Below are 25,374 nucleotides of genomic sequence, written 5' to 3'. Positions count from 1 at the left end.
CTGGTCTCCGGTCCCCGTCCTCCGCCTACAGCACTAATGAAGGGAAAGCCACCCAGCGGTAGCCTTTGTTTACTACAGCTGGCTGGCTTTTCCTTCATTAGTGCCGCAAAAGCCAGCACAGGCGGGGCATCCATTTCACAAAATGGATGCGCCCATGTGCTTGCTTTTGCGAATTTTGAGCTTGAATAGCTCAAAATTTTACATAGGAAGTTTTAAAATGGAGAATGCTAGTATTTTTTTTTTATGTTGCCTATTTTTTTAAAACATTTTTTTACTAGACCATCCCTTTAAAGCAGTACCAGAATAGGAATGGTTCATTGTCACTGAATATTAAAAACTAGGAACTTCGAGACATAACGAGTCCCGGCTTTGAAGGCCTCGGACTCCTCCAGAGATTTTCATTTTATCTAATAAATAAGGAGGAGTCTAGGAATTAAGTGTTTTATACGTAATACACAGTAGTTTAAAATTAATTCTCTGATCAAAATGGATGCGCCCATGTGCTTGCTTTTGCGAATTTTGAGCTTGAATAGCTCAAAATTTTACATAGGAAGTTTTAAAACGGAGAATGCTAGTATTTTTTTATTTTATGTTGCCTATCTATTTTCTAAATAAAATGTTTTACTAGACCATCCCCTTTAACATGCTGGAATGCGGAATGCGCTCCCTATATAAACACCCCTGATTCCAGATTATTTGAAGTTCCAGAAAGATTTAAAATCGTGGTTATGGAACATTGCCCTTTAAAAATGGTTTGGTTTTATGTGGTACCTTGATGCTGCATCATATTTTTCGTATTGCTGTTTTTTGCATTCTTTCTTTGATGTTGATTTACAATTTTCAGTATGAGCTTGGTAAGTACACATTTTGAATTTGTATATATGTTGTTGTACATCGCTCTGTTGCATTCTATTGTCATGTTTGAGCTTTGTTAAAAACCAAAACACACAAAAAATGAGCTTTATTAAAAATCAAAACAAACATTTTTTTTTTGAGAAAATGGCTATGGAAAGGGGACTTGCAGCGAAATACATAAAATATAAGGTGAACAAAAACACAAAATAAGGGATTCAATCAAAGAAAAAGAAAAAGTTAGCAAAAATAACTTTATTTATAGCAATTTTATAAAGAATCTTTTAACTCCAAAATATGACTTATAAAAGGTGCACTTTTTCCAAATTTCAGAAGAATGAAAACACGTTTTTTCTCAGTAGAATGAACGTTGGAGGCCTCTTTCAGGATGACGGCACAGCTTCCTGATAAAGCTACTCATCTGCTCCTTCTGACAAAGAGGTTGTAGTTCTGGCACCAGCCGTATGCATGTGGCACTTGTTACTTTCTGTGTACAGTTAATGTTACTGATCTTTTAATGTTTTCAACCTGGAAAAATACAAGATACAGAAAAAAAGCATTACAATCTTACTGTACTGGTGTTCAACTCGCACAGAGAGCAATGATGCATCTTGAGCAATGGAAATGTAAGTACAAGGTACTCAGAGTAGTTACAGATGCACTGGTAATCCTTAATCACCAAAGCTGCGGTTATAGGATGTCCTGGAAAAAAACAAGTTGATTGGAACATCCATTGCACAGCAAGAGTTAAAGATTAGACAGAAGCCTGGGGCATACACAGGCTCTACATGCTTATGTTCCAGCAGAATATCCACTCCTAAGTAATTTTTCTCTTGTCTATACCTAGGGTACAAACCGGGTATTAGTGGGTGAATTAATTTGGAGAAATAAGGAATACCAGTACACAAGTCAGTACAGGGAGTAATTGGTAGTTCCTGGCACATTCAATCTCCCTTCCTCCAAACCAATAGGAATAATGAAAATCATGTCATATAACAGAGGGGCATTGCATTCTATTTGAGGATCCAGCCAAGTAAGCTTTTACAAACAGCCTGTCCAAACTAGTCAAAGTCTGAAACTTTCATCCATAGCAATATTCACATTTTTGCAAAATGTGTTTGGAAAGGGCTACAGAATACTCAGAGTAGCAAGAGTGATATCTCTTGAAAGTGGTGTTCCCAGGCAAAAGCAGAGTAAGTTGCCAAGGATGTGACAGAAAAGTGGTACAGAGAACCATAAGCACCAAAAAACTATCGATTAACCTGCTTGGAATAGAATTACTGCGATGTGTGGAGTCTGCCGGTAAGGAAAGGGGAGTAGCCGGGAGGAACCATAAGCGACCAAAAAACAATCTATTAACCTGCTCGGAATAGAATTACTGAGATGTGTGGACTCTGGGGCAATGCGTTTTTTTTGGAAGCAAGACAAAAAAGAGCAATACAGGTTTGAATCCCAGTGCTGTGTTTGGAAACTGTTCTCCGGTGTTAAGCAAGTTATAAAAGATGAATTAATTAATTAGCTACTGCATGTCCATGTGGTGGCTCTCGGCAGTGTTCGTTTTGTCTCATAAATGTTGTTTTTGGACCCCTTGAAACCAATACTGTTGGCATTGTAAATAATGTATGAGGGAGATGGCATGCAAGGAAGGGCATGAAACCTGTGAGCATCCTTTGACTATGTGCTCACTCACTGCATGCCCATGGCAATGGTTACAGGCTGCCCTTCAGACTAACCTCCCATCCAAACCGCACTAATCATCAAGCCCAGGGAAGCTACAGCAGACTAACAACAGTCCTCCGTATGGTCACCATATTTACTGATATATGCCCTACATGTTCATTAATTTGTTTTAAAAGCTATAAGATAGGCGCATCTTAGCTTTTGCACACAATCAGTAGTAAATAAGGATTCAGTCTACTGTAGTGGGAGGACGTTTTTTTACTACAGTATTACTATTTGGAATGCGGTTGCATGCAAATACGTGTACACATTTTTCAGGTTTTAATTGCATTTACTAGCTGTGCAGGACACATTTAAGGCACATTAAGCAATCATATTGACTTCAGAGCAAGATATGATGATATCACCCTAACAAGTAGATAGACGTCTTTTTATTATTTCTATTAGCAATGATATAGTTTGCAAATAGTAACTTGAATACGTTATTTAGCTTTTACGAGTATTAACTGGTATGTTTCAGTGAGCACTTCCAGACTACACTTCTACATAAAACAAATCGTTTTTGTACGTTGGTTTGGTGTGTGAATACGCATTGCTAACTTCCATCTACTGTTTCCTGTAGAGAAGGGGCTATCCCCATCACAGAACACGTTGATGGATGCACTTTTCTATATGGTTTAAGTTACTTACCTGTAACTATTGTTCTCCAGCATGGATTGACATGCTCATGAATATTCCCTGTCATCAGGCTGGGAATCCTCGGTAAAAGAAAAAACAGTTTCACTTTCACTTTAAAACTGTATTCCTCCTCTAAACCAATCACTGTCCTCTGGTCATACTGCCCCAATTCAATTACAGTCTTCCTCCTAAGCCCCGCCTCTGGCAGTCATCATCAGATTTGGTAAGCACGTAAAGTGGCAGTATGACCAAGAACAGCCGTAGAGTTAAGTAACTTGTTCCTTCTCCAGCATGGGGTCTGGCATTGATTCACATACTCATGAATAACAAATACACAGCAGTACACATTACACGGGAGGTGACTAGGCTCAACAGAAGCAATTAGCACTTACCCCTGGAACAGACTAACCTTAAGCGACCAGGTTGCGTAGCACTGCCTGTCCGACTCTAGACTCCTCCCTGTAATCCCTGCTGACACAGTAGAACCTCGCAAAGGTACGCCTGGACCTCCACATTGCAGCCCTGCAGATGTCGAGCAGGGGCACACCAGAAAGAAACGCTGTTGTCGCAGCGATCGCTCTGTTGGAGTGGGCTCTGACGACGGCCCGGTAGAGGCCAGTTTGCCACCCGATGACAGTGCATGATGCAGCCGGAGAGCCATCTTGAGATGGAGACCTTGGCTAAGGCCTTCCCATGATTCACAGGTCCAAAGTTCACAAACAATTGAGAAGTCTTCAGAAAACTCTTCATGCGTGCCACGTAGAACTTCAAGGCACAAGCAACGTCCAGCGAATGCAAGGTCCTCTCTGCTGGCGACAAAGGTTTTGGGAAGAAAACAGGCAATACCAAAAGCTCATTGAGGTGGAATTCCGACGGGACCTTTGGCATGAAAGTGGGGTGCGTATGCAGCCCGACCCTCAATTTGTGGAAAGTCGGATACAGCTGCATGCAGGACAGGGCCTGGATCTCACCCACTCGTCTGGCTGAGGTGATAGCCACAAGGAACGCCGTCTTCCACAAGATAAACTTGAGTGGGGCCTGAGGCATAGGTTGTAAAAAAGTTGCCCCCATGAGCCTTGTCAGGACTACGTTGAGTTACCATGCCGGGGTAGGCAGCTTTACTGGCGGGAAAGATCAAAAAAGCCCTCTGAGAAACTCCTTGACGGGTCTGTGGGACCACAACTGTCAGGGACTCAGGTAGGCAGAGACAAGGACAGGCTAGGCGTAGGGGTGTTGTGGGTACTGTTTTGGGCACTGGAGGGAAGAGACAAACAAAGATGCAACCATACAAAAGGCTGCTTTGCCCCATGTGCAGGAGAAAGGGACTAAAGACTGCGTTTCCCAGCAGCCGGCGCCAAAGGACTACAATCCCCAGCATGCCCAGGGACGTTTTGGGCCAATCAGGAACCAGGAAGGGCGCGGCCGCGCCATCGCGCATGCGCAGAGCCCCGAGCACGGGGCTTGCGCTTGAGACTCCATGCCGACAAGACGTGTGGACCGGAGCTCCAGCAAAACTACACGCGAGGGGCCCAGCCCCACCCGAGCAGCAGCCCGGCCCCTCGCCCATACGAGATAAGTACTCCTCTTTGCTCAGGGCCCAAAGGGATCGAGGGGGAAGTGCAGGGGGCGAATGCTTGCCACCCCAGAGCCCCTACACAGCTACGAAAAGCTAAGTGTTTAGAACTTCGGCGCTCAATGTGCCGGCGGCATTCTTTTGGGATACATTGACCTGTGCACGGACGTTTAGTCTTTTGGGGTGTTTCCGCCTCTTGGAGACCATAGCATATCCGTGAGGCGAAAACACAGCACCGGAGACACCTGCCACAGTTTTGGGGCACAAATCGATCACGAGGGTCTGCAGGAAGATTGCTTGTGCATTTGAACATGTTTGCAGGGATCTGCAAGGAGATCGCTTGCGTAGCATAGTGCAATAGCACTATACAGGTCTTGAGGGGGGGCATTAGAGGGTGTGTCTGTGTGAGTGAGTCTGCATGAGGTGAATGCTGACAATAACAGAGGGCATGTTCTAATGCTTGTTAATTTCTTTTAGCTTGGACCTTGAAAACAACCCTTCAGACGTGCCAAGGACGTGACTGCTCTTCATGGACAGGACACAGAAGACCAGAGCTAAGTTGCATGCTAACTCCTGTACTGTTCCGATGACTTAGGGTTAGGCAGAGTTAAACTGTTCTTATGTGCAAATTGGTGCTTATGTACAAGTAGCTAGTTAGGGCTGAGAACACCAGGACAAAAGTGAGCAGCAACCAAACTTTCCCAGTAGAACTCCCCATTCCCACCCATAACCTCTACCTCACCCTCAATCCGGTTTACCTAATTTCCCCCTACCTATCCAATCATCGAGACCCTAACCCTCCTTCCCTGCTCTGGTCCAGGAAACCCGTGTAAGCTCTGACTTGCGGGCTCCACGACCAAAGTGGGGGTGGTTGGTACTGCGTCGCTCCTGCGCCTTGGATTCTGGACTTCGTGACAGAAGCGCATGCCCACGTAATATTCAGGTGCCCGAGCTACGTGGCCAGCCCCCATTGAAACCATGGAAGAAATAGCCAAAGCCCTGCAGGACTTACAAGGTGAACTGGCAGCGTCTAGACAGGACTACGCCACCCTGTCCGCACAGGTGCGCAGTTTAGCGGCTCAGACAGCGCCCCTACCTACCCAACCACCCACTCCGGTGCAGGTACACGTAAGTCCGGAGGCAATAGTTCCGTTGGCACCTCCTGAGCGCTACGCTGGAGACCCACAAAAGTTTACCACTTTTATTACTCAGTGTCGTCTCCATTTTCTGACCAAGACTGCAGCCTTTCGGTCTGTTCAGTCCCGAACGGCGTTTGTAATTTCATACCTCACAGGGGACGCTGCGGCGTGGGCAAACCCATTAGTCCAAAAAGACCATGCCATTCTTTATGACTGGGATGAATTCCTGGCGGAATTCGAGAAAATATTTAACCGGCGAGCCGCCACCCTTTGCAAGGATCGGGAACTGTTAAGCCTCAGGCAGGGGTCTAAGGAATTAGTGACATATGTCACTCATTTCAATCGGCTGGCAGCGGAAGCCGACTGGCCCCGTGATAAGCGGATGTCCCTCTTTTATCAAGGTTTGAGGGATGACATCAAAGACCTTATTGCCCAGGTAGATCCACAGCCAAGGGGATGTTCAGAGATGATTGATCTGGCCTTACGGCTTGACCATCGAATGGCAGAAAGGCGGGGCGATAAACGAAGGGGAGATTCACGACCCGTGCCTCGGTTGGATCTGTATAGGGGATCCCGGGGGGTGGCGGCCAGATCTGAGGGGGAAGAACCGATGCAGATAGGTTCAGTTCGAGGTCCCCTCACTAAAGAGGAGAAGGAACAAAGGAGGAAGGACGGCCTCTGTATGTACTGTGGCAAGGCTGGGCACTTTGTTCGTGAATGCCCAAGCAAGCCCAAGACCCAGGGAAACGCTTCGGCTCGTCGGTAGTGGGGGTCACCCGATCGAGCCTGTTGAGTAGTAGGGCCCCAATGGCAGGCATTTCGAACTATGCTACGCATGTCACCTTGACGGGTTGTTTGGAGTTCCAAACACAAAAGAAACAGGTCACTATGTTTGTGGACTCGGGAGCGACCGGTAATTTTATTGATGTCCAGTACGTGGTTACCTTAGGTATCCCAGTACAGCAAAAGGCAGACCCGGAACCTGTACGTGCTGTAGACGGCACTCCTCTCAGCTCAGGGCCCATAACACATAACACTTGTTTGGTGACGTTACAATGCGGAGCTTGGCATAGGGAAAACATTGCCTTTGATATCATTGCCGCCCCGCAATTTGGGCTGATTTTGGGATTACCGTGGCTAAAAAAGCATAACCCCCAAATTCATTGGACCACAGGGTCAATCAGTCTGGACTCACCGCATTGTCTTGAACATTGCCGGCAAGAAAGTACACCTTCAGTGTGTGCTCTCAACGTCTCGGTTAAGCAGGAAATGCGTCCCGAAAGTATACCCCAAGAATACGCAGATTTCATGGACGTGTTTAACAAACAAGCTGCAGAATCATTACCCCCACATCGGCCCTTTGACTGCAGAATTGATCTGGAGCCTGGGGCTACTCTACCGTGTAGTCGTATATATGCCCTAACGGAGGCAGAAAACAATCACCTCCAAGAGTACATAGCTGCGAATTTAAAGAATGGATTTATTCGCCACTCTAATTCGCCAGTGTCCTCCCCTTTGTTCTTCGTACCGAAGAAGTCTGGAGAACTCCGGACTTGCATAGATTACCGCAGAGTGAACCAGATAACCATTAAGAACCGCTATCCGCTTCCTCTCATCCCGGTTCTTTTGGATCAAGTTAGGGACGCGACAATCTACACCAAGTTGGACCTTCGAGGCGCTTACCATCTTGTGCGGGTGCGTGAGGGAGACGAATGGAAAACCGCCTTCCGGACCAAGTTCGGATTGTACGAATATCAGGTTATGCCATTCGGTCTCTGTAACGCCCCCGCTGCCTTCCAACACTTCCTGGATGAGGTCCTTAGAGAATATTTAGACGTATGTGCGGTAGTGTACATAGATGACATCCTAATATATTCTCAAAATCTCCAGGAACATGTCCAACATGTACGCGCAGTTTTGCAAAAGCTGCGAGAATACCACCTTTATGCAAAACTGGAGAAGTGCGAGTTCCATTGTACCACCGTGGAATTTCTAGGCTACTTCCTGACCCCAACCGGCGTACAAATGGACAAGAAAAAGGTGCAGGTAATCTTGGATTGGGCTCCCCCTACCAGTGTGAAAGAGATTCAGTCATTCCTGGGGTTTGCGAACTTCTACAGACGCTTCGTAAAGAACTTTTCTGCATTGGTCACTCCAATCACGAAGCTTCTCCGTAAAGGCTGCCCTTTTGAGTGGGACACATCGGCCGACCAGGGGTTTCGACAGCTCAAAAAGGCCTTCACCGACGCCCCGGTACTGAAACACCCGGATTTGTCTAGACCTTTTGTAGTGGAAACGGACGCCTCTAGCTACGCTCTAGGTGCTATCCTGTCCCAGCGGGATCCTCAGACAGGCCTGCTACATCCCGTGGCCTACTTCTCAAGGAAACTACTCCCAGTTGAACAGAACTATATCATTGCCGATCGGGAATTGTTGGCAATTAAGGCAGCTCTTGGTGAGTGGCGACACTACCTGATGGGGGCACGTCATACCACCACGATCATAACGGACCATCGTAACCTCCAGTTTATAAGAACCGCCAAGACGTTGAGCCCGCGCCAATTGCGATGGGCTCAATACTTTGCCGAGTTTGATTTCATCATAACGTATAGACCCGGAGCCAACAATCGAAAGGCAGACATATTGTCACGATATCCCGAGTCAGCAGAGCGAGAGGCAGGCATTACACCACAACCTATTATTCCCCCAACACGTATCGTTGGAGCTACTTCTGATTTCTTTGAGGCCGTATTAAAAGACCTCACTATGCAGGACGTCCATCAGTGGTGCAAACAAGATCCTCAGAATACTTTCGTTGAGGGACTCCCCTACCATGGGTCAGCCTTGTACTTGCCCACTAAGCAACTACGGGAAAAGGCCTTATCTTGGTGCCACGATTCGTCTTTGGCAGGACACCCGGGAAAGTCAAAAACTCAGGAGTTGGTGGCTAGACATTTCTGGTGGCCCAAGTGGCGGCACGATGTTCTGCAGTATGTGTCTCAATGCGAGGTGTGTGCTCGAAATAAAGCTAGTCACCAAAAACCTGCTGGGCTCCTTCATCCTCTACCGACCCCTTCGGTGCCATGGCATACGATCACCATGGACCTTATTGTGGATCTTCCCGAGGTTCAGGAATTCACTTCTGTATTGGTAATTGTGGATACCTTTTCGAAAATGGCTCACTTCATCCCATGTAAGGGAGTCCCGACTGCTGGTGCAATTGCCGAATTAGTTCTGCAAAACATAGTCCGCCTTCATGGCCTTCCCTATTGTGTGGTCACAGATAGGGGTCCACAGTTCACCTCTCGCTTCTGGCGTGAGTTTTGTAAGATTCTGGGAATGGAAGTCCGCTTGTCGTCCGGATACCATCCCGAGACAGATGGCCAGACAGAACGCGTGAATCAATGCCTAGAGCAGTATTTACGGTGTTTTGCCACAAGTAGGGAGACAACCTGGGTCCAGCATACTTGGTTAGCAGAATTGGCATATAATAACGCCACACATGCATCCACCAAAAAGACTCCGTTCTACTGCCTTTATGGGCGACATCCACGGATCCTCCCAGTGGCCATTCCAGTTTCAGGATTTGAATTGCCTACGTTGGCTGGACAACGGTTGGGCATAGAGCAGGTTTGGAAGGAGGTGCAGGAGAATCTCACAAAGGCCAAGGACGCATATAAGCGCTATGCAGATAGGCGTCGTCGACCCAGCCCACTTTACTGTGTAGGAGATAGAGTGTGGTTATCCACTCGCAACCTTCGCATGGAAGGACCCAGGAAATTACAACCCCGATATTTGGGTCCATTCCCAATAGTTAAAATTGTGAACCCTGTTGCAGCTAAATTGACCTTACCTCCCCAAATGAAGGTACATCCCACTTTCCACACTTCCCTCCTGAAACCCGCTCCACATGGGACAATTGCTAGAAAACCACCTCCCGTTATGGTGCAAGGGGAACCTGAGTACGAGGTTCGAGCAATATTGAATTCTAAACAAGATAAAAAGGGCCAGGTGTTTTACCTCATTGACTGGGTGGGGTATGGCCCAGAGGAACGCACTTGGGAACCCTCCCAGCATGTACATGCCCCCAGGTTGCTGCGTGCTTTTCACAGGAATTATCCTAGTAAACCCGGAACAACTGCCTTCTGTGGGAGGGGGAGTACTGTCAGGGACTCAGGTAGGCAGAGACAAGGACAGGCTAGGCGTAGGGGTGTTGTGGGTACTGTTTTGGGCACTGGAGGGAAGAGACAAACAAAGATGCAACCATACAAAAGGCTGCTTTGCCCCATGTGCAGGAGAAAGGGACTAAAGACTGCGTTTCCCAGCAGCCGGCGCCAAAGTACTACAATCCCCAGCATGCCCAGGGACGTTTTGGGCCAATCAGGAACCAGGAAGGGCGCGGCCGCGCCATCGCGCATGCGCAGAGCCCCGAGCACGGGGCTTGCGCTTGAGACTCCATGCCGACAAGACGTGTGGACCGGAGCTCCAGCAAAACTACACGCGAGGGGCCCAGCCCCACCCGAGCAGCAGCCCGGCCCCTCGCCCATACGAGATAAGTACTCCTCTTTGCTCAGGGCCCAAAGGGATCGAGGGGGAAGTGCAGGGGGCGAATGCTTGCCACCCCAGAGCCCCTGCACAGCTACGAAAAGCTAAGTGTTTAGAACTTCGGCGCTCAATGTGCCGGCGGCATTCTTTTGGGATACATTGACCTGTGCACGGACGTTTAGTCTTTTGGGGTGTTTCCGCCTCTTGGAGACCATAGCATATCCGTGAGGCGAAAACACAGCACCGGAGACACCTGCCACAGTTTTGGGGCACAAATCGATCACGAGGGTCTGCAGGAAGATTGCTTGTGCATTTGAACATGTTTGCAGGGATCTGCAAGGAGATCGCTTGCGTAGCAAAGTGCAATAGCACTATACAGGTCTTGAGGGGGGGCATTAGAGAGTGTGTCTGTGTGAGTGAGTCTGCATGAGGTGAATGCTGACAATAACAGAGGGCATGTTCTAATGCTTGTTAATTTCTTTTAGCTTGGACCTTGAAAACAACCCTTCAGACGTGCCAAGGACGTGACTGCTCTTCATGGACAGGACACAGAAGACCAGAGCTAAGTTGCATGCTAACTCCTGTACTGTTCCGATGACTTAGGGTTAGGCAGAGTTAAACTGTTCTTATGTGCAAATTGGTGCTTATGTACAAGTAGCTAGTTAGGGCTGAGAACACCAGGACAAAAGTGAGCAGCAACCAAACTTTCCCAGTAGAACTCCCCATTCCCACCCATAACCTCTACCTCACCCTCAATCCGGTTTACCTAATTTCCCCCTACCTATCCAATCATCGAGACCCTAACCCTCCTTCCCTGCTCTGGTCCAGGAAACCCGTGTAAGCTCTGACTTGCGGGCTCCACGACCAAAGTGGGGGTGGTTGGTACTGCGTCGCTCCTGCGCCTTGGATTCTGGACTTCGTGACAACAACGAGGATCTTTGCAGGGATCTGGTGTATCGTGAGATGGCTGCCAGGTGTACATTTATGGATGCATGAGCCAGACCAGCTTTTACCAAGGAAAGCAAGTATGGATGAATCTGTGGGGCCGTGACCCTCAGAGGGGTAATCGTCTGCGACGGGCACCACGTTGAAAAATGCTTCCACTTTTGGCCTTAGCACTTTTGTGTCGATGACACCCTGGCTTTGGCAAGGACCTCCCTACATTCCTCTGGCAGCTCAAAACCTCCTAACTCTAAGGCTGCAGGAGCCATGCCTTCATGTTCAGAGATCCTAGGTCGTGATGAAGGATTGCGCCTCTCTCGCTGGTGAACAGATCTGGAAGTACCAGCAACTTGACTGGAGGCGACACTGACAGGCTGGGTAGGTCCGGATACCAAATCTGTCTCGGCCATGCCGGGGCGATGAGTATCATCTTGCACCAACATGGTCCGAGTGTGTTGATCACACGTAGCAGGAGAGGAAACAGAGGAAAAGCGTACAAAACAGACCTTACCACTGGAAGGAAAACACGTCCCCCATGCTCCTCGGTTGGTGGAATCTGCTGGCAAACTTATGGCATTTGGAGTTCGCCACCGTGGCTTTAAGATCGATCGGAGGTCTGCCCCATTTGACAAACAGATAGTCCACCTGATGCTGACAAAGTTCCCACTCGTGACAGGAGTGCAGTTCCCTGCAGAGGGAGTCTGCAATGGTGTTTTGGACGCCTGCCAAGTGGAAGGGACGAGTAACATCCCCTGTCCGATGGCCCAATGTGACAAGCCCTGAGCTTTCTTGGGGAGCGCTGGGGATCAAGTGCTCCATTGCTTTCTGATGTAGAACATGGTGGTGGTGTTGTGCGTGAAGAGCCTCACCACCTCCTCAGAGACGGTAGGAAAGACTTAAGGGCCTGTTAGGAAAGATTTCCATTTATGGGTAATTTTCCCTCCAGTTGAGTACACCCCAACTTTTTGCTGTTGTCTGACCATCCGAGCCTGATTTTTGCTAGTGGAACCCAGCCTTCTGCTGTACGCCGCTGGGCTTTTGCTCATTTTGTTATGGGGAAATTGACATGCCCTTAAAACAGTCAATACTGGGAGACTTTGTTTCCCTTAGTCTTTCACGTTGTTGCTATTCTTTATTAACATTTTATCAGTGCACAAAGTACCTTACAGTACAGTGCGCTGGGGTCCCTTTTTCATTTTTAAGGCCCTAGACACCCTTGAAGGATTTTTGGTGAATGTACAGGTGTTCCCTGGACATGGCTGCTGGCAGCTGTTACTTTTTATGTGTTTGAACTATTTTCAATGGTCCATACTGTGTTTACTGTGTTTGGCCCAGGACAGTGGCCAGTGCCTGAAATGGCCATTCTACAAGGTCCTTTGTTCTGTCCTTTGGCCATCCTGCCCCTTTGCCTTCCCCAGGTCGAGCAGACCCGGGAAATTCCTTATTTGGCCATGCAGACCCTGCTCAAACTGAAGTTTGGGATGACTGGGACCACCGTGGTCCGTGATTGGCTCATGTCTGGGATGGCTGTATGTGAGCAGATCTCCTATTGGTTTCTCTTTGTTTTGGCGCGAAGGAGATTTTGGATAAGAGTGGGCATCTTACACCCATTCGAGGTCGATCTTCTGAGTTCACACCAAACCTAGTATAGAAGCCAAGTATCCTGAACCGAAGAAGCAGAACCGTGGAACCATTGGTGAACCGCTGGAAGATTTGGCACCCTGAGCCCGCTGTTGTCCCGTTGGACCGCCTGTTTCTGATCAAACCCAGAAGGCCTGCAAGGGCGCTTCGACCCATTGGAATATTGGGACCAACTATTATCAGCACCTCCAACTTAACCTGTAAGCAGGCCTTTTCGGAAGTGTTCCTGGACAACCTAGTGAACTGTCCAGCTCTTATGGGACCTTTGCCCCGGAACCACTGCCGTCTCGAGTTTCGACTTGAGTCTTTGGAGACTGTAAGCTCTGGGTATAAGGCACTCTGCCGAGTTTCTGACACCTAGCATTCCCGGAATTAGAGAGTATGCCTGAACCCGAGCATACGCGGTCACTGTGCCGGCCAGCTGTGGTGACTAACTTCAGGGAGGCCTTGCTGCTGTGCCCCCCTGTGCCCTCAGACTCGCTGCAGTGGAACTAGACTGATCCCTTCACCAGGAGCAGAGAAATCGCCACTGTCCCGCAACAGAATTATTCCGGGAATGCAGCCCTTGAAAGCCGCAGACCCACGCAACTGCAGGATTTGAACCTGCGACCGAAGTGGACTCGACTGCCGAAGTTTGGTCCAGAGTGCACCGAGGGTCTGTGAGTACTTGCAACCCTTACCGGTGCCCCCTGGCGTATACATAGACTGTTACGCACGACTGTCACCTGAGGGCCACGCTTCTTCATCGAGGTAGCCTGCGCTACTGAGCTATTCCCATTTCTTGGATCCTGTTCTGCCCTCTTGGGGAGACCCTCCTCGAATAGTGGGAACTTATTCTTCACTACCTCACCCACCTTCCTGAGTCGCAACAGCCCCTTGAAGAGACCCTGTTTTGACTTAAACGCACAATTACGTGAGCCAGCACCAAAAGTACTTTTGAACTCAAGGCTCCACTCATTGTAGGGACTGGACTGCCTCTTAGGGTTTGAATTGTGAAGGACTGCCTAAACGATATTCGCACTGTATGACCCTTTTTCTTTGCAGGTTGTGGATCTATACTGTATACTATTCTTTTTAGGCCATTGGTGACTGTATATATGTTTAATAGTGTTGTGTTGGTTTAGTTAATACTGCTGATATTTGCTTTGTGTTTGATTTAAAAGGCCTTTAATAAATCTATATGCATTTTTGATATACACACCCGACAGAGTAATTTGTGGTGGTGTTTACTGTGTGTGCTTATTGTGGGCGTTCGATCACCCTCACCCCTCCTGAGACCTAATCTCGACCGCCACCAATGCTACCTTGATTGGACTGGCTTGTCCAGAAGGTTACCCTGTTCCAAGAAACTAGGCTGGCCTTCTGAACCTCTGCCCACTAGGTCAGAGTTCAGAAATCCATCTGAACAGGGTCGAGAACACTGCCCTTAGCTCCAGGATGTTGATGAACAGATCCTTCTCCGGTGTGCAGACGTCCGGTGTGAGCTCCCCAAACTTCCAGAGATGCGTCTGTGGTGACTGTCCCCTGGGCAATGTGGGAGTGTACCCCCCACCAGTCTATCACCGCCAGAATGCCTTGTTGAGGGGCATCTTGTCCGCAACACTCCAGGACACTTGTATCCAATGTGCATCCAAGAATTCCTGTAGAGGAAAAGAGGGATAAACAAAGCAAGCAGTAACATTACTATGTCTGACGACAATTGATGTAGTGCAGGAGGTATACAAGAGGAGGGTTGGGGGGCACGGTGGGATATGAGGGGGAGGGAGAAGAACAGGGCACGCTACTGAGCAAATTTATCAGAGATAAATTTAAAAAGCAGGGGAGGGGGATGGAGAACAAGGGGGTAGGAGGTGAGATAGACAAGCTACTATCCAAAGTCAAGGAACAGATGATAGGAGTAAGTGCTAGGAGGAGAAGGCCTCGAGAGAGTGTCCAGGTCCCCAGAGGAGGGGGAGATGCAGGCAAGTGAGAGTAGGAAGTAGAGTGGGTAGAAGTAGAGGGTGGGTTTGTGGTACCAAGCACAGAGAACAAAGGAGGCAAGCCCCCCAAGAAAGCGTGAGTACAGTCTACACGGAACAGAGGGCGGATGGTCACGTATGGAGGGGTGGCAGGTGCATGCCGTAGACATTGTTTGGCATTGCCAGGCAATAGCGTGGACCAAGTCTCGGCAAAGGCGGACAGCTGACACACTTGCAGGGGTGAGATGAGAAGGGGTTGCAAGACGACCAGCGGGGAGTGGGAGAAATGCAAAAGGCGGGTATTGGGGTGGGGGGGATAAGATGCAGATGGATCAGAAGAAGTGTACATGGCACGAGTTATAGCTGACGCATGTCGCACAGAAGTAGCAGTACACGGCAAGTCAAAACAGTGAATGCAAACGGTGGAATCATGCATAGATAATGGACAAAACCTTTGCAATGCGTCTGATTAGAGGAATGGGTGAAACATGCATGAAATACGTGTAATTCCCACCAATGTCACGAAGGACAGATGTGCGGCATAGAATAATAAAAAGCGCATAAACAACTTCCTACAGTATTTAACAGTGTTGAGTTCCAAGATCCCGCCGAAGTGAAAATAGAGACTGTTGATGATAGGTTCACAGAAGGTTGAAAGGCGTGCAAAAAACATGTGCCAATATCGAGAATGTTTGTTGGGGCACTGAGGGTCAGGTCCATTGGCAGGAGGAGAGGATTCGGTAGCAAAGAGTCAAGAGGTGGAGGGCGGTGAAAGAGTCCCGTTGGTGCAGCACGATTGATGCTGCATAGTCAAATTCACTTTGGTGCTGGGTTTTTCGGAATGATACAAGTGGTAGATGGAGGAGGGGGGGGAGATAGACCAGAGGGGATATTATAGATGTAGACATGGAACAAGGAGGGGAAAGGGTAGGTTCGTGCACATTTTACCACTGCGCAGTGACCCTTCGTTAGGTGTTGCAATGAGTGCTCGATAACCAGGAGGGTAGGCTGCAGGCAAGTCCATGGAAAGGACAGGAAAAGACAGGATGAAGCCCTTAAACGCGCGGACCCGGCTTCGCCTCACGGCTTGGCCGGGTCTCTGCTTTTGATGAGGACAGGGGCCAATCAGAAGGCAGGGAATGAGGAAGTGCCTCCAAGCACCGAGGAGGGTGCACAACAAAGAAGGAAAGCTCGGCGGCCATCTTGGCATGGCCTCGTCGGCTGCTGCTGTGGATGTTCAACACAGCATTCAGGGTCCCACGGTGGATGAAGGGGACATCCTTCTTGGTGGAGGTCCTCAGGAATCAGCCAATCGTCCAGGTACGGGTATAGGTGTGTGCCCTACAGACGCAGGTGGGCCACCACCTGGGCCAGGCATTTTGTGAACACCCTTAGGGCCGACTCAAAGCCGAACATAGGGCCTTGAACTGGTAGTGTTGGCCTTGTACCACAAACCGTAGGAACTTCTGATGTTTCCTGTGGATGGGGACTTGGAAGTATGCATTTCTAAGTCCAACAATGGTAAGAAATCCCCTTCCTCCAGTTGCCCAAGCACGTGTTGCAACAGGGATCATCTTGAATTTTTGGGACATCAGGTACTTGTTCAGAAGGCCTAGGATGGGAAAGTATCTGGAATAGACTCCGGAGCCCCAGAGCCGTTGGGGAATGAGCTCTATCGCCCCTTTAGATAACATGGCTTGTACTTCTCCTAGGAGCTGAGGGATGTGCTGCTCCTGACGGGAAATTGGGGCACCTGCTTTGGAACTCCAAGGTGTGCCCTTGGGTGAGAGTGTCCAAAACACATCTGTTGGTGATCTTCTTCCACTCGCTTACGAACCATGTCAGCCGGCCTCCCAACGGGGTGCACGAGTGGGGCCCCAACATCTTGACCGGTTCAGGCTTGCTTGGGTGCTTGCGCCCTGCCCCGTGGGTGATGGCAACGCTGACCTCTGCTACCCTAGGCCTGGGAGCGACCCTGTAGGCTTCCTGCATGGAGGATCAGGGAGGCTGCCTGTACGATGTGCATCCCTTGGATGATCGGCTTGATTTTCCCCTGGAGGAGAGAAAAGACGACGAGCGATGCTGCTGCAGAGTGCTACGGGAATGTGCAATCTATGTGCCTGTCTTTATGGCTTGAAGGGATTCTTCGACCGCCTTCCCAAACAGATTTTCACAGTCGAAAAGCATATCCAGCACCTTTGCATGAACATCCTGGCAAAAGTTAGTGGCCTGCAACCATCCCTGCCGACAAACGCAAATACTGTTTCCCATCTGTCGGAAGCCTGTGTCAGTGATGTCCACTGCCACCGTAATGGCATTGGCCGACACCACCTCCCCCACCTGGAAGAGGGCGAGAGCCTCGGTTTTCTGGTCGCCAGGAAGGAATTCCAGGATAGGGCTCAGCTTCTACCAAAGCTCCCGCCCCTATAAGGACAAGATAGCCAGAGCATTAGCCGCTTTGATCGTGGATGCCACTGTGTAGATGACTCTCTTCCCCATGGCGTCCATCTTCTTCCCCTTGCTGTCCGGGGGACTGATGATGCGGAAGCTGGGTTGGCTGAATGTTTTCTTGTGGCTGCCAACACTACCGAGTCCGGTGATGGTGGTGACCTCAAGCACTTGGGTGCAGAGTCAGGCACCCTGTATTTCTTCTCCAACATGTATCGCTTGGGTGGAGCCGTGCATGGGTTTTTCATGAGGGCTAGGGCTTCCCCCCCCAAATGTGTTACAAAAAGGGTACCAACATGATCGTCTTCCTCTTGTACTCTGGTAGCTGCTATAGGAAGCCCTCCTTTTTGGTTTCCTCGGGCACCAGCTGGAACAGCTCAGAGGCCCTTGAGATCGAGTGAAATGATAAGATCTCGTCTGGTGGAGAGCCTCTATGAGGGGTGTCCAGGTGCTGTGATTGGTGGTCTGCCAGGGCGAAGTCCAAATTTTCATCGGTTCCGTACCAGAGTCTGTGTGTGGATCCGGGTCCGCTGGTGGAATCGGGTCCCAATGTGGTGGAGGAGGCTGATGCAGTGGTGGAGGGTGGTCTTACGTGGAGACTGGTTAGAGACCTGCGGTACAACAGGTGCCAGTGTTGGAGGCAACCTTTGCTCGATCTCCGTCACTAGGGTGTGGAAAGTTGACAGGATGTCCATGGATACATCCCTCGGCTGTGGGAGGAATGATTGAGTACTAGATCCTGCGTTGCCGTCCTCCATATGGACTGGATGGATGGACGATTGCTTGTCGTCGTCCATGGAGCAGATGTCCATTGGCTGATCGTATGGAACCTTGGAGAGCTGCTTTTGGACCTCGTGCACCCCTCCCCCCCCCTTTTCCCTACTGAGGGCTGTGTACCGGAATGTGAACCACTGCCTTTCCCTTCCTGGGGTGCCCGCACTCTTTGCTGCTGCTTTGGAGGCAGGGATACTCTCTGCGCTGTAGGGACCACCCTTGTCGGGTCAATACCACCTGCCGTAGCAGTCGCCGTATAGGATGTCAATGAAGCGGTCGACAGTGTCTTTGGCTGTGCCTGGTGAGCCTGTTGCAAGATGATCTTCTCTTCCTCCAGCTTCTATTTCTCAGATTTGTCTCTTAAGTTGACCGGGGTGGAGGACTTCTTTTTTGATGAGGAACCCCATGGCAGGCTGGCTGAAGTGGCGGATGCCAATGGCGATCTATCTGACCTGGGACCCGCATCAGCGGCAAACCCGGCGGAATCGGCCTTGCGGTTCTTGGCATTGTCTTGGACCCCCACGGATGCAGCGTCCTCAAAGGACTTCCACCTCCTCCCAGAGGGAGACCGCTCCTTGGACCGACCAGGCCTGGGTGAGGCATGACCCTACTCGGAGGAGGGGTCAGGGGACTTGCTTGATTTGAGCCATGCCACCAGCCTGCTATACCTGTCTTTTTGTTTTCCTCGAGAAGCCCAGGCATATCTCGCACCCATCCTTGTTGTGGTCTGGGTGCAGACAATAGGGATATTACTTACAGTAATGATCTTTCGAAGGATTCTTCTCCCACAGATTCCTCATCTTGATAGATATTCATCATCCAGCTCTGCTGTTTGGAAACTTTTCGACAGGGGGTGGGGGGTAATGGACCTCGACTCGGCCGTCGATCCGTCTTGTCTGGCTCTCGATCGTCGGCTCCGGACGTAACGCCAGGTGTTGTATATATACCATGTCACTATGCCTCATGCTTCATTTCTTCCCAATTTTTCCCGTGCTCAAACGCTGCATAGGAAAATGGAAGGAGGCTAACTAGCCTTAGAAAGCAACTATGGAATAGAAACCAACATGTTAAAAACATTCCAATTAGAGTATTTCTTTTTCTTTTTCAATTTAGTAACTGAGATGAGCACCGCAAAGCCATCGCCAACGCACTTCATGAAATCAGAAGGGAAGAGCCACAACACTTTCTGAGCAGAGACGGCTGGGAGGGGTGCTGAGGAATCTGCGGGACAAGAAGCCATTGAAAGATCATTAATGCATTAATGCAAGTAATTTATCCTTCAATGGATTGCTTTTCTCCTGCAGATTACTCATCTTGATAGACTCCCCAAGCAGTAAACTAAAGGAGGAATGCAGAAAGGATTATACAAGCAGGTTCTGCAGAACCGCTCTGCAAAAACATGCATCAGCCCCACGTGCAACATCCAAAGGATAATGCTTTGTAAAAGTGTATAATGAACACCACATGGTAGCACATCAAAGGTCTCGAACAGAGACCCCCTTTTGAAGGGCTGTGGAAGCAGAGACTCCCCTGGTGGAATGAGCCCTGATTCCCGGTGAGACTTCTTTTCCCGCTGACTGGTAGCACTCAGAGATGCATAAAATGATCCAGTGCAAGATTTTTTGTTTAGTGATCGCAAGACCCTTGCCGGAAAGAGAAGGGCGACTAACAACTGGTCTATCTACCTGAACTCCACTGTTTGGGCCACATAAAAACTCAAAGCCCTTTTTGGGTCGAGACAGTGAAAGTGCTTTTCTTCCTTTGAGGAGGAGGGTAGAACACCAGCAAGTCAATAGTGTTACGCTCACCTGGCTCCCACAGAGGCGTCTATCGGAACTGGACAGCTGCGGTCTCCACCAATGTGACACGTAGGGCCGAGATGATGGACTGGACTGGCCCACCTAGCTTCGTTTGCTTGGCCCGTAGGAATATTCTTCTGCAAATGGAGAAAGGGAATTAACCACCCGTGGAGTTGAGCGTAAATCCCCCCACCCTCGCTGTTCTCCCCACAGATCGCCTTTGATGTCCCCTCTTATAGTCTCACCTGATGGTTTGAAAAGATGACCTCTCCATCCTGCATTGAGCGCAGGGGCGCATTGATAACCAGTTGCTTCACTGGCTCGAAAGAATTGGTGAGTTCCAGAACAATATTGACTCCGAGATTCCCGGCAAGACGCCGTAAGTATAAAGTTCGTAAGCGTTCAAATGCCTGACTTTCACTCTTGTCCGATTCCTTGCAGGTTGCAGCTTGACCCTTATGAAGAGTTCCTCGTGGCAACCGGTAGTATTCTGGTAAGGATTTGTATTTTCCAACACAGTTCCATAAAATAATGTCAATATGTAACCTGTTGCTTTCTCCCTTATTCAGGCGCTGAGAGAAAGTATGAAGTCTTGGGGAATAATACCTCCGGCGGTAAAATCAGGTAAGTCTATTGTGGTGAGGAGGGTTCCCCTTGTTAGTCCCTTTGTTTCACCTTGCTGTCCTTTTATTTCCCCTTAGGGGCCGTGGTTCGGCAAAGATGCAGTGGAAGCTGCACCGACCCGGGAAAGAGGAATAGTACCCCCAGTGGTAAAATCAGGTGAGTCTATGGGGGGGTAACTAATATTCCTCAGTGTATTCCCTTGGCTCACCTTGCTGTTCTTGTCTTCTCCTTAGGTGCCGGAGTGCGGCGGGAACATGCAGGAGGATGCGGTGGAATATGAAGATGCTGCGAAGGCCGGTGAGTTCAGCGCGGCGCTGCAGCAGGCGAGGCGACGCGCATAAAATAAGTTCTTTCTTCCAGCTCGAAGTCACGATGGATCGGGAATTCAGGTAAGGATTAAAGGTATTGCTCTTGTTCTAACCTTTTCTCCTTCTTTCTCCCTTTTTCTAGGAGCTTCAAACTCGAGGCGGGTGTGGCAGAAGGCTGCATGCAGACTTGCAGGCACGGTGAGCGTTACACTGCTGGATGCAGAATAACGCGAAGCGTGTGCTGCTCTGCGGGCGTGGTTTAAATAGCCTCCAAAGTAGTTCCAGGTAAGTATTCCTCCCCAGCCCCACCCGAGTAAAAAATAGTCCCTAAGTAAAGTAGTCCCTTCCAAGCCTCTTTTGGCTTGGAGCTCTTGCAGCATGGTCTGCATCAGGTAAGTTTGCAGCATGATATGCATCAGGTAGGTTTTAATCTATGAGCCTGGCGCCTATGGCGCCAGGACTTACTCTCCATATGAGCCTGGAACCAATGGTGCCAGGACTGGACCCAAATAGCCCCTAGCAGGGGTTGTTGGGCTTGCTTAGGATAACTTTATGCCTGCTTCCGGGGTTGCTGGACGTGGTCTGGGTCCCCAGGGGTAGGCATCATGACAAATAGACTGTAAAAGGTGGAATTCCAAAACAACCTTCGGAAGGAACCCTGGTCTAACCTTAAGAGATACCTTCTCTCTGAAGAAACCTAAAAAGGGGGACTTGCAGCATAAAGCCTGTAGCTCGCTAATCCTCCTAGCGATGTGATGGCAACCAAAAAGGCTGTCTTAAGGGACTACACCCTAAGTCAACAAGAATGCATAGGCTCAAACGGAGCCTCCATAAAAAAGGCCAGAACTAGGTTAAGGTACCAATCCGGAACAACAAAGTGAGTTGGCGGAAAATTGTTGAGAAGGCCCTTCAGGAATTGGGTCATGACCGGTATGGTGAAAAAATAACCTTAATCCGGGGACCTTTTAAAACACAGAAAGGGCCGCGAAATACCCTTTGATCGTTGTAACCTGACGGCCTGCTGAGGCTAGCGACAGAAGGAACTCCATCACTGTTGTGGTGGGTAAGATATGGGATCAATCTCCCGCTGTCATGAACCATCGGGCATGCCCCTTCTGGCCCTCCTGGTCCTTGACACATCGGGCTTACACTCCGTGATACTTCCAACATGGCCGTTAAGCACCAAACGCTGCCTCCCAGCCTTTACGTCCGATGCAGCACGTCCTATAAAGTAGCCATGCCCCTACGCGTCTCAAAGCTACTGATTGCTGTGGCTAGACGTGTGCTCCGTAGTTCGCCTTCGCGGAACTCTGTTGTTTCCTGGTTCCCGGACCCCCCCCGCCTTCTCCTACTATCCTCCTGCCTTCTTATCCTGCCTTCTTTCCAGACTCTGTGTACCCGCCTCCGAGTAAACTTCTTCGTATCCTGGACTGCCTGTAAGTTTCCTATTGATCCCGGACATAGAAGCTGAACAAACGCTGGAAGCCGAAGACGGCCGAGCGGGGTTGTACAAAACCCGAACCGTAAAGAAGAAAACTCCTCCCAAGGATTCCAGCAAGCAGCGAAAACAGGTGAGAAAAGGGGAAACCTGTGACAGATTGAGACGCCACCTAACTGAAGTCAATACAGACATGGAGGCGGCCATTCAAGATCTTATGTGCGGCATGCAAGAACTAACGACCGACGTACAAAACCTAAAGGCAGAAAATGCTGCATTAAAGCAATTAGTCTTATCCCGCGACTCCGCCACGAAGGAAAGTGTACTATTGGGCAGCATTGTAGACAAATACGATGGGCCTGCAAAAAACCTTCGTGGATTCCTTGATTCCTGTTTAGTCCACTTTACCTTTAAGCCTTAATTTTTCTCTACCCCCAGGGCTAAGGTGGGCTTTATTATCTCGCACCTTTCCGGGAATGCATTAACCTGGGCCACACCTTTAGTTAATGCCGGAGATGCCCTCCTGGATGATTATGACGGGTTCATTCAAGCCCTTAAAACCATGTTTGACCACCCAGAACAGGTCTTTACCGCTCAGGAACGTCTACTCAATTTCCAACAGGGCTCGCAGTACATGCTCACATATGTAACACGATTTAAGCAATTGGCTAAAGAAGCGGATTGGTCCTCAGAAGCCTGCTTCACTCTCTTTCGAAGAGGGCTAAATGAAGACATCAAGGATGAACTAGCCAGAGTGGCTCGCCCAAGTTCATTCCAAGCCCTTATGGATCGCGCTCTACAGATTGACTTCCGCATCCAGGAAAGGAAAGCAGAGAAAAAGAAGACCAAGTTAGCCTTCCAGAAAAACCCCATAGAGACCTCCTCGAAGTCTGAGTGTTTTCCTGTCCCTAGTAACGAACCTGAACACATGCAACTAGGAGCCTTCCGTGGACCCATATCCCCCCAAGAAAGGATGCGAAGGATCCATACAGGCTTATGCATGTATTGTGCCTCGGACAAACATTTAGTGAGAGAGTGTCCTATAGCCCCTCCACAGCGTTCGGGAAACGTCAGCTCCCGATCCTAGATGGAGCACAGTTTCGGGAGAGAGATGTTTGCTCCACATATATTCCATCCTTGAACTCTCCTGGACAAAACAATCTGGTAATTTTACAGGCCTTTCTATCGCCATCCAAGAAGGAAACCTACCCCATTCTGGCACTGGTGGACTGTGGAGCCATGGGAATATTCATAGATCAAGATTGGGTCTTTAAACACCATATTCCATACGAATCCCGGAATATCATGCAGCCTGTAGAAGCAATTGATGGAGGACCCCTTTCTTCAGGACCCATAACCCTTCAAACCGAGGAAATTGAGCTCGCAATAAACCACCACCGAGAGAAGATAAAGTTTGACATCATAAAGTCCACCCATTACCCAATGGTTTTGGGAATGCCCTGGCTACAAAGACACAAACCATACATCAATTGGGCAGCAGGATCCTTGTTCCTGGGTTCCGAACATTGCATGTCTCATTGATTACTCCTGGATCCCGCTCTGACAACATCGGAAGGAGTTTCAGCAGATCATCAAGGCCCGCTCACAGTCTCAAATATCATCCAGGTTCCTAAAATCTATCAGGAATATTCCGATGTGTTCTCTTCTGCTATTGTTCAAGCCTTACCTCCTCATAGACCAGAAGACTGTGCTATTGATACCGAACCTTCAGCTGTGATTCCCTTTGGAAGGATGTTCATCTTATCCGAACCTGAAAAAAAGGCCCTCCGTGAGTACCTAGATATTAACCTTGAAAATGGCACCATACGACCATCCAAATCCCCAGCCGGAGCCTCACTGTTTTTTGTTCCAAAAAAGGACACCAATGAGCTCAGGCCTTGTCTTGATTATCAAGGTTTAAATCAGTGCACCCTTAAGGATCGCTATCCATTGCCCTTGATCTCCGATATCTTGGAAGCAGTAAGAGGAGCTGTAACCTTCACTAAGTTGGATCTCAGGGGTGCCTACCATCTGATCTGTATTAGAGAAGGAGACGAATGGAAGACAGCCTTTGGAACATCTTTTGGTCATTTTGAGTACTTGGTCATGCCCTTGGGACTTGCAAATGCCTCAGCGATCTTCCAACGCTTCATGGATCGGGTGTTTTCAGACATGCTATTCCTCTTCGTCATCGTGTATCTGGACGATATCTTGATATTCTCTAAGGACCATCTTAAGCATGAAGAACATGTTAAAGCAGTGTTACAACGGCTACGTGAACACAAGCTCCTAGCAAAACCCGAGAAGTGCCTTTTTCATGTCTCTACTGTTCACTATCTAGGATTTGTCCTTAGCCCAGACGGTATTGGAATGGATGAATCCAAGGTAAAGGCCATACTATCTTGGCCAATTCCGACCACTGTGAAACAGATTCAATCCTTCCTGGGGTTAGCTAACTTCTATCGGAAATTCATACCTTCCTTTTCCGAGATAGTCCATCCGATCATAGCCTTGTTGAAAAAAGATGCTCCCTTTCGTTGGACAGCAGCCCAAGAGGAGGCATTCCAACAGTTAAAAACAGAGTTTACACAAGCTCCCATCCTGGCTCAACCTGATATCAACCGACCCTTCCTAGTGGAGACAGACGCCTCTAACTACGCCATTGGAGCAGTTCTAAAAAAGGAATTCGACGGTAGCCTGGAACATCCTATTGCTTATCTTTCACGGACATTAACTCCCAGTGAAACCCATTACTCGGTTTTAGAAAAAGAACTGCTAGCCATCCGCCAAGCCTTCACAGAGTGGCGTCATTTACTTCTAGGAGCAAAACATCCTGTCCAGGTCCGCACGGACCATCGAAATCTTCAAGTATTACAGGCCCTGGAATGTAGGAATAGCCGACAAGCCTGTTGGGCTTTCTTCTTTGCCCAATACCAGTTCCAAATTCATCATGTCCCTGGAACACAGAATATAAT

The 25,374-nt window shown here is 49.0% G+C and overlaps 1 protein-coding gene across 1 annotated transcript in view; it reads right to left on the bottom strand.

Annotated features, from left to right (window-relative positions):
• Window positions 1-1,087: 1,087 nt before the first annotated feature.
• The window catches only part of VWA3A (von Willebrand factor A domain containing 3A), a 2,090,411-nt gene continuing 2,066,124 nt past the window's right edge, over window positions 1,088-25,374 (bottom strand). Inside the window, exon 35 of the mRNA XM_069645605.1 lies at window positions 1,088-1,380. The gene's annotated coding sequence lies outside the window, so the exon portion shown is untranslated. The remainder of the gene's footprint in view (window positions 1,381-25,374) is intronic.

This window comes from Ambystoma mexicanum, chromosome 2p (genome assembly GCF_040938575.1).
Source record: "Ambystoma mexicanum isolate Mex_15411 chromosome 2p, UKY_AmexF1_1, whole genome shotgun sequence".
NCBI lineage: Eukaryota > Metazoa > Chordata > Amphibia > Caudata > Ambystomatidae > Ambystoma > Ambystoma mexicanum.
The sequence above is the reverse complement of the archived record's forward strand: the minus strand, read 5'-3'. Positions and strand labels throughout refer to the sequence as shown.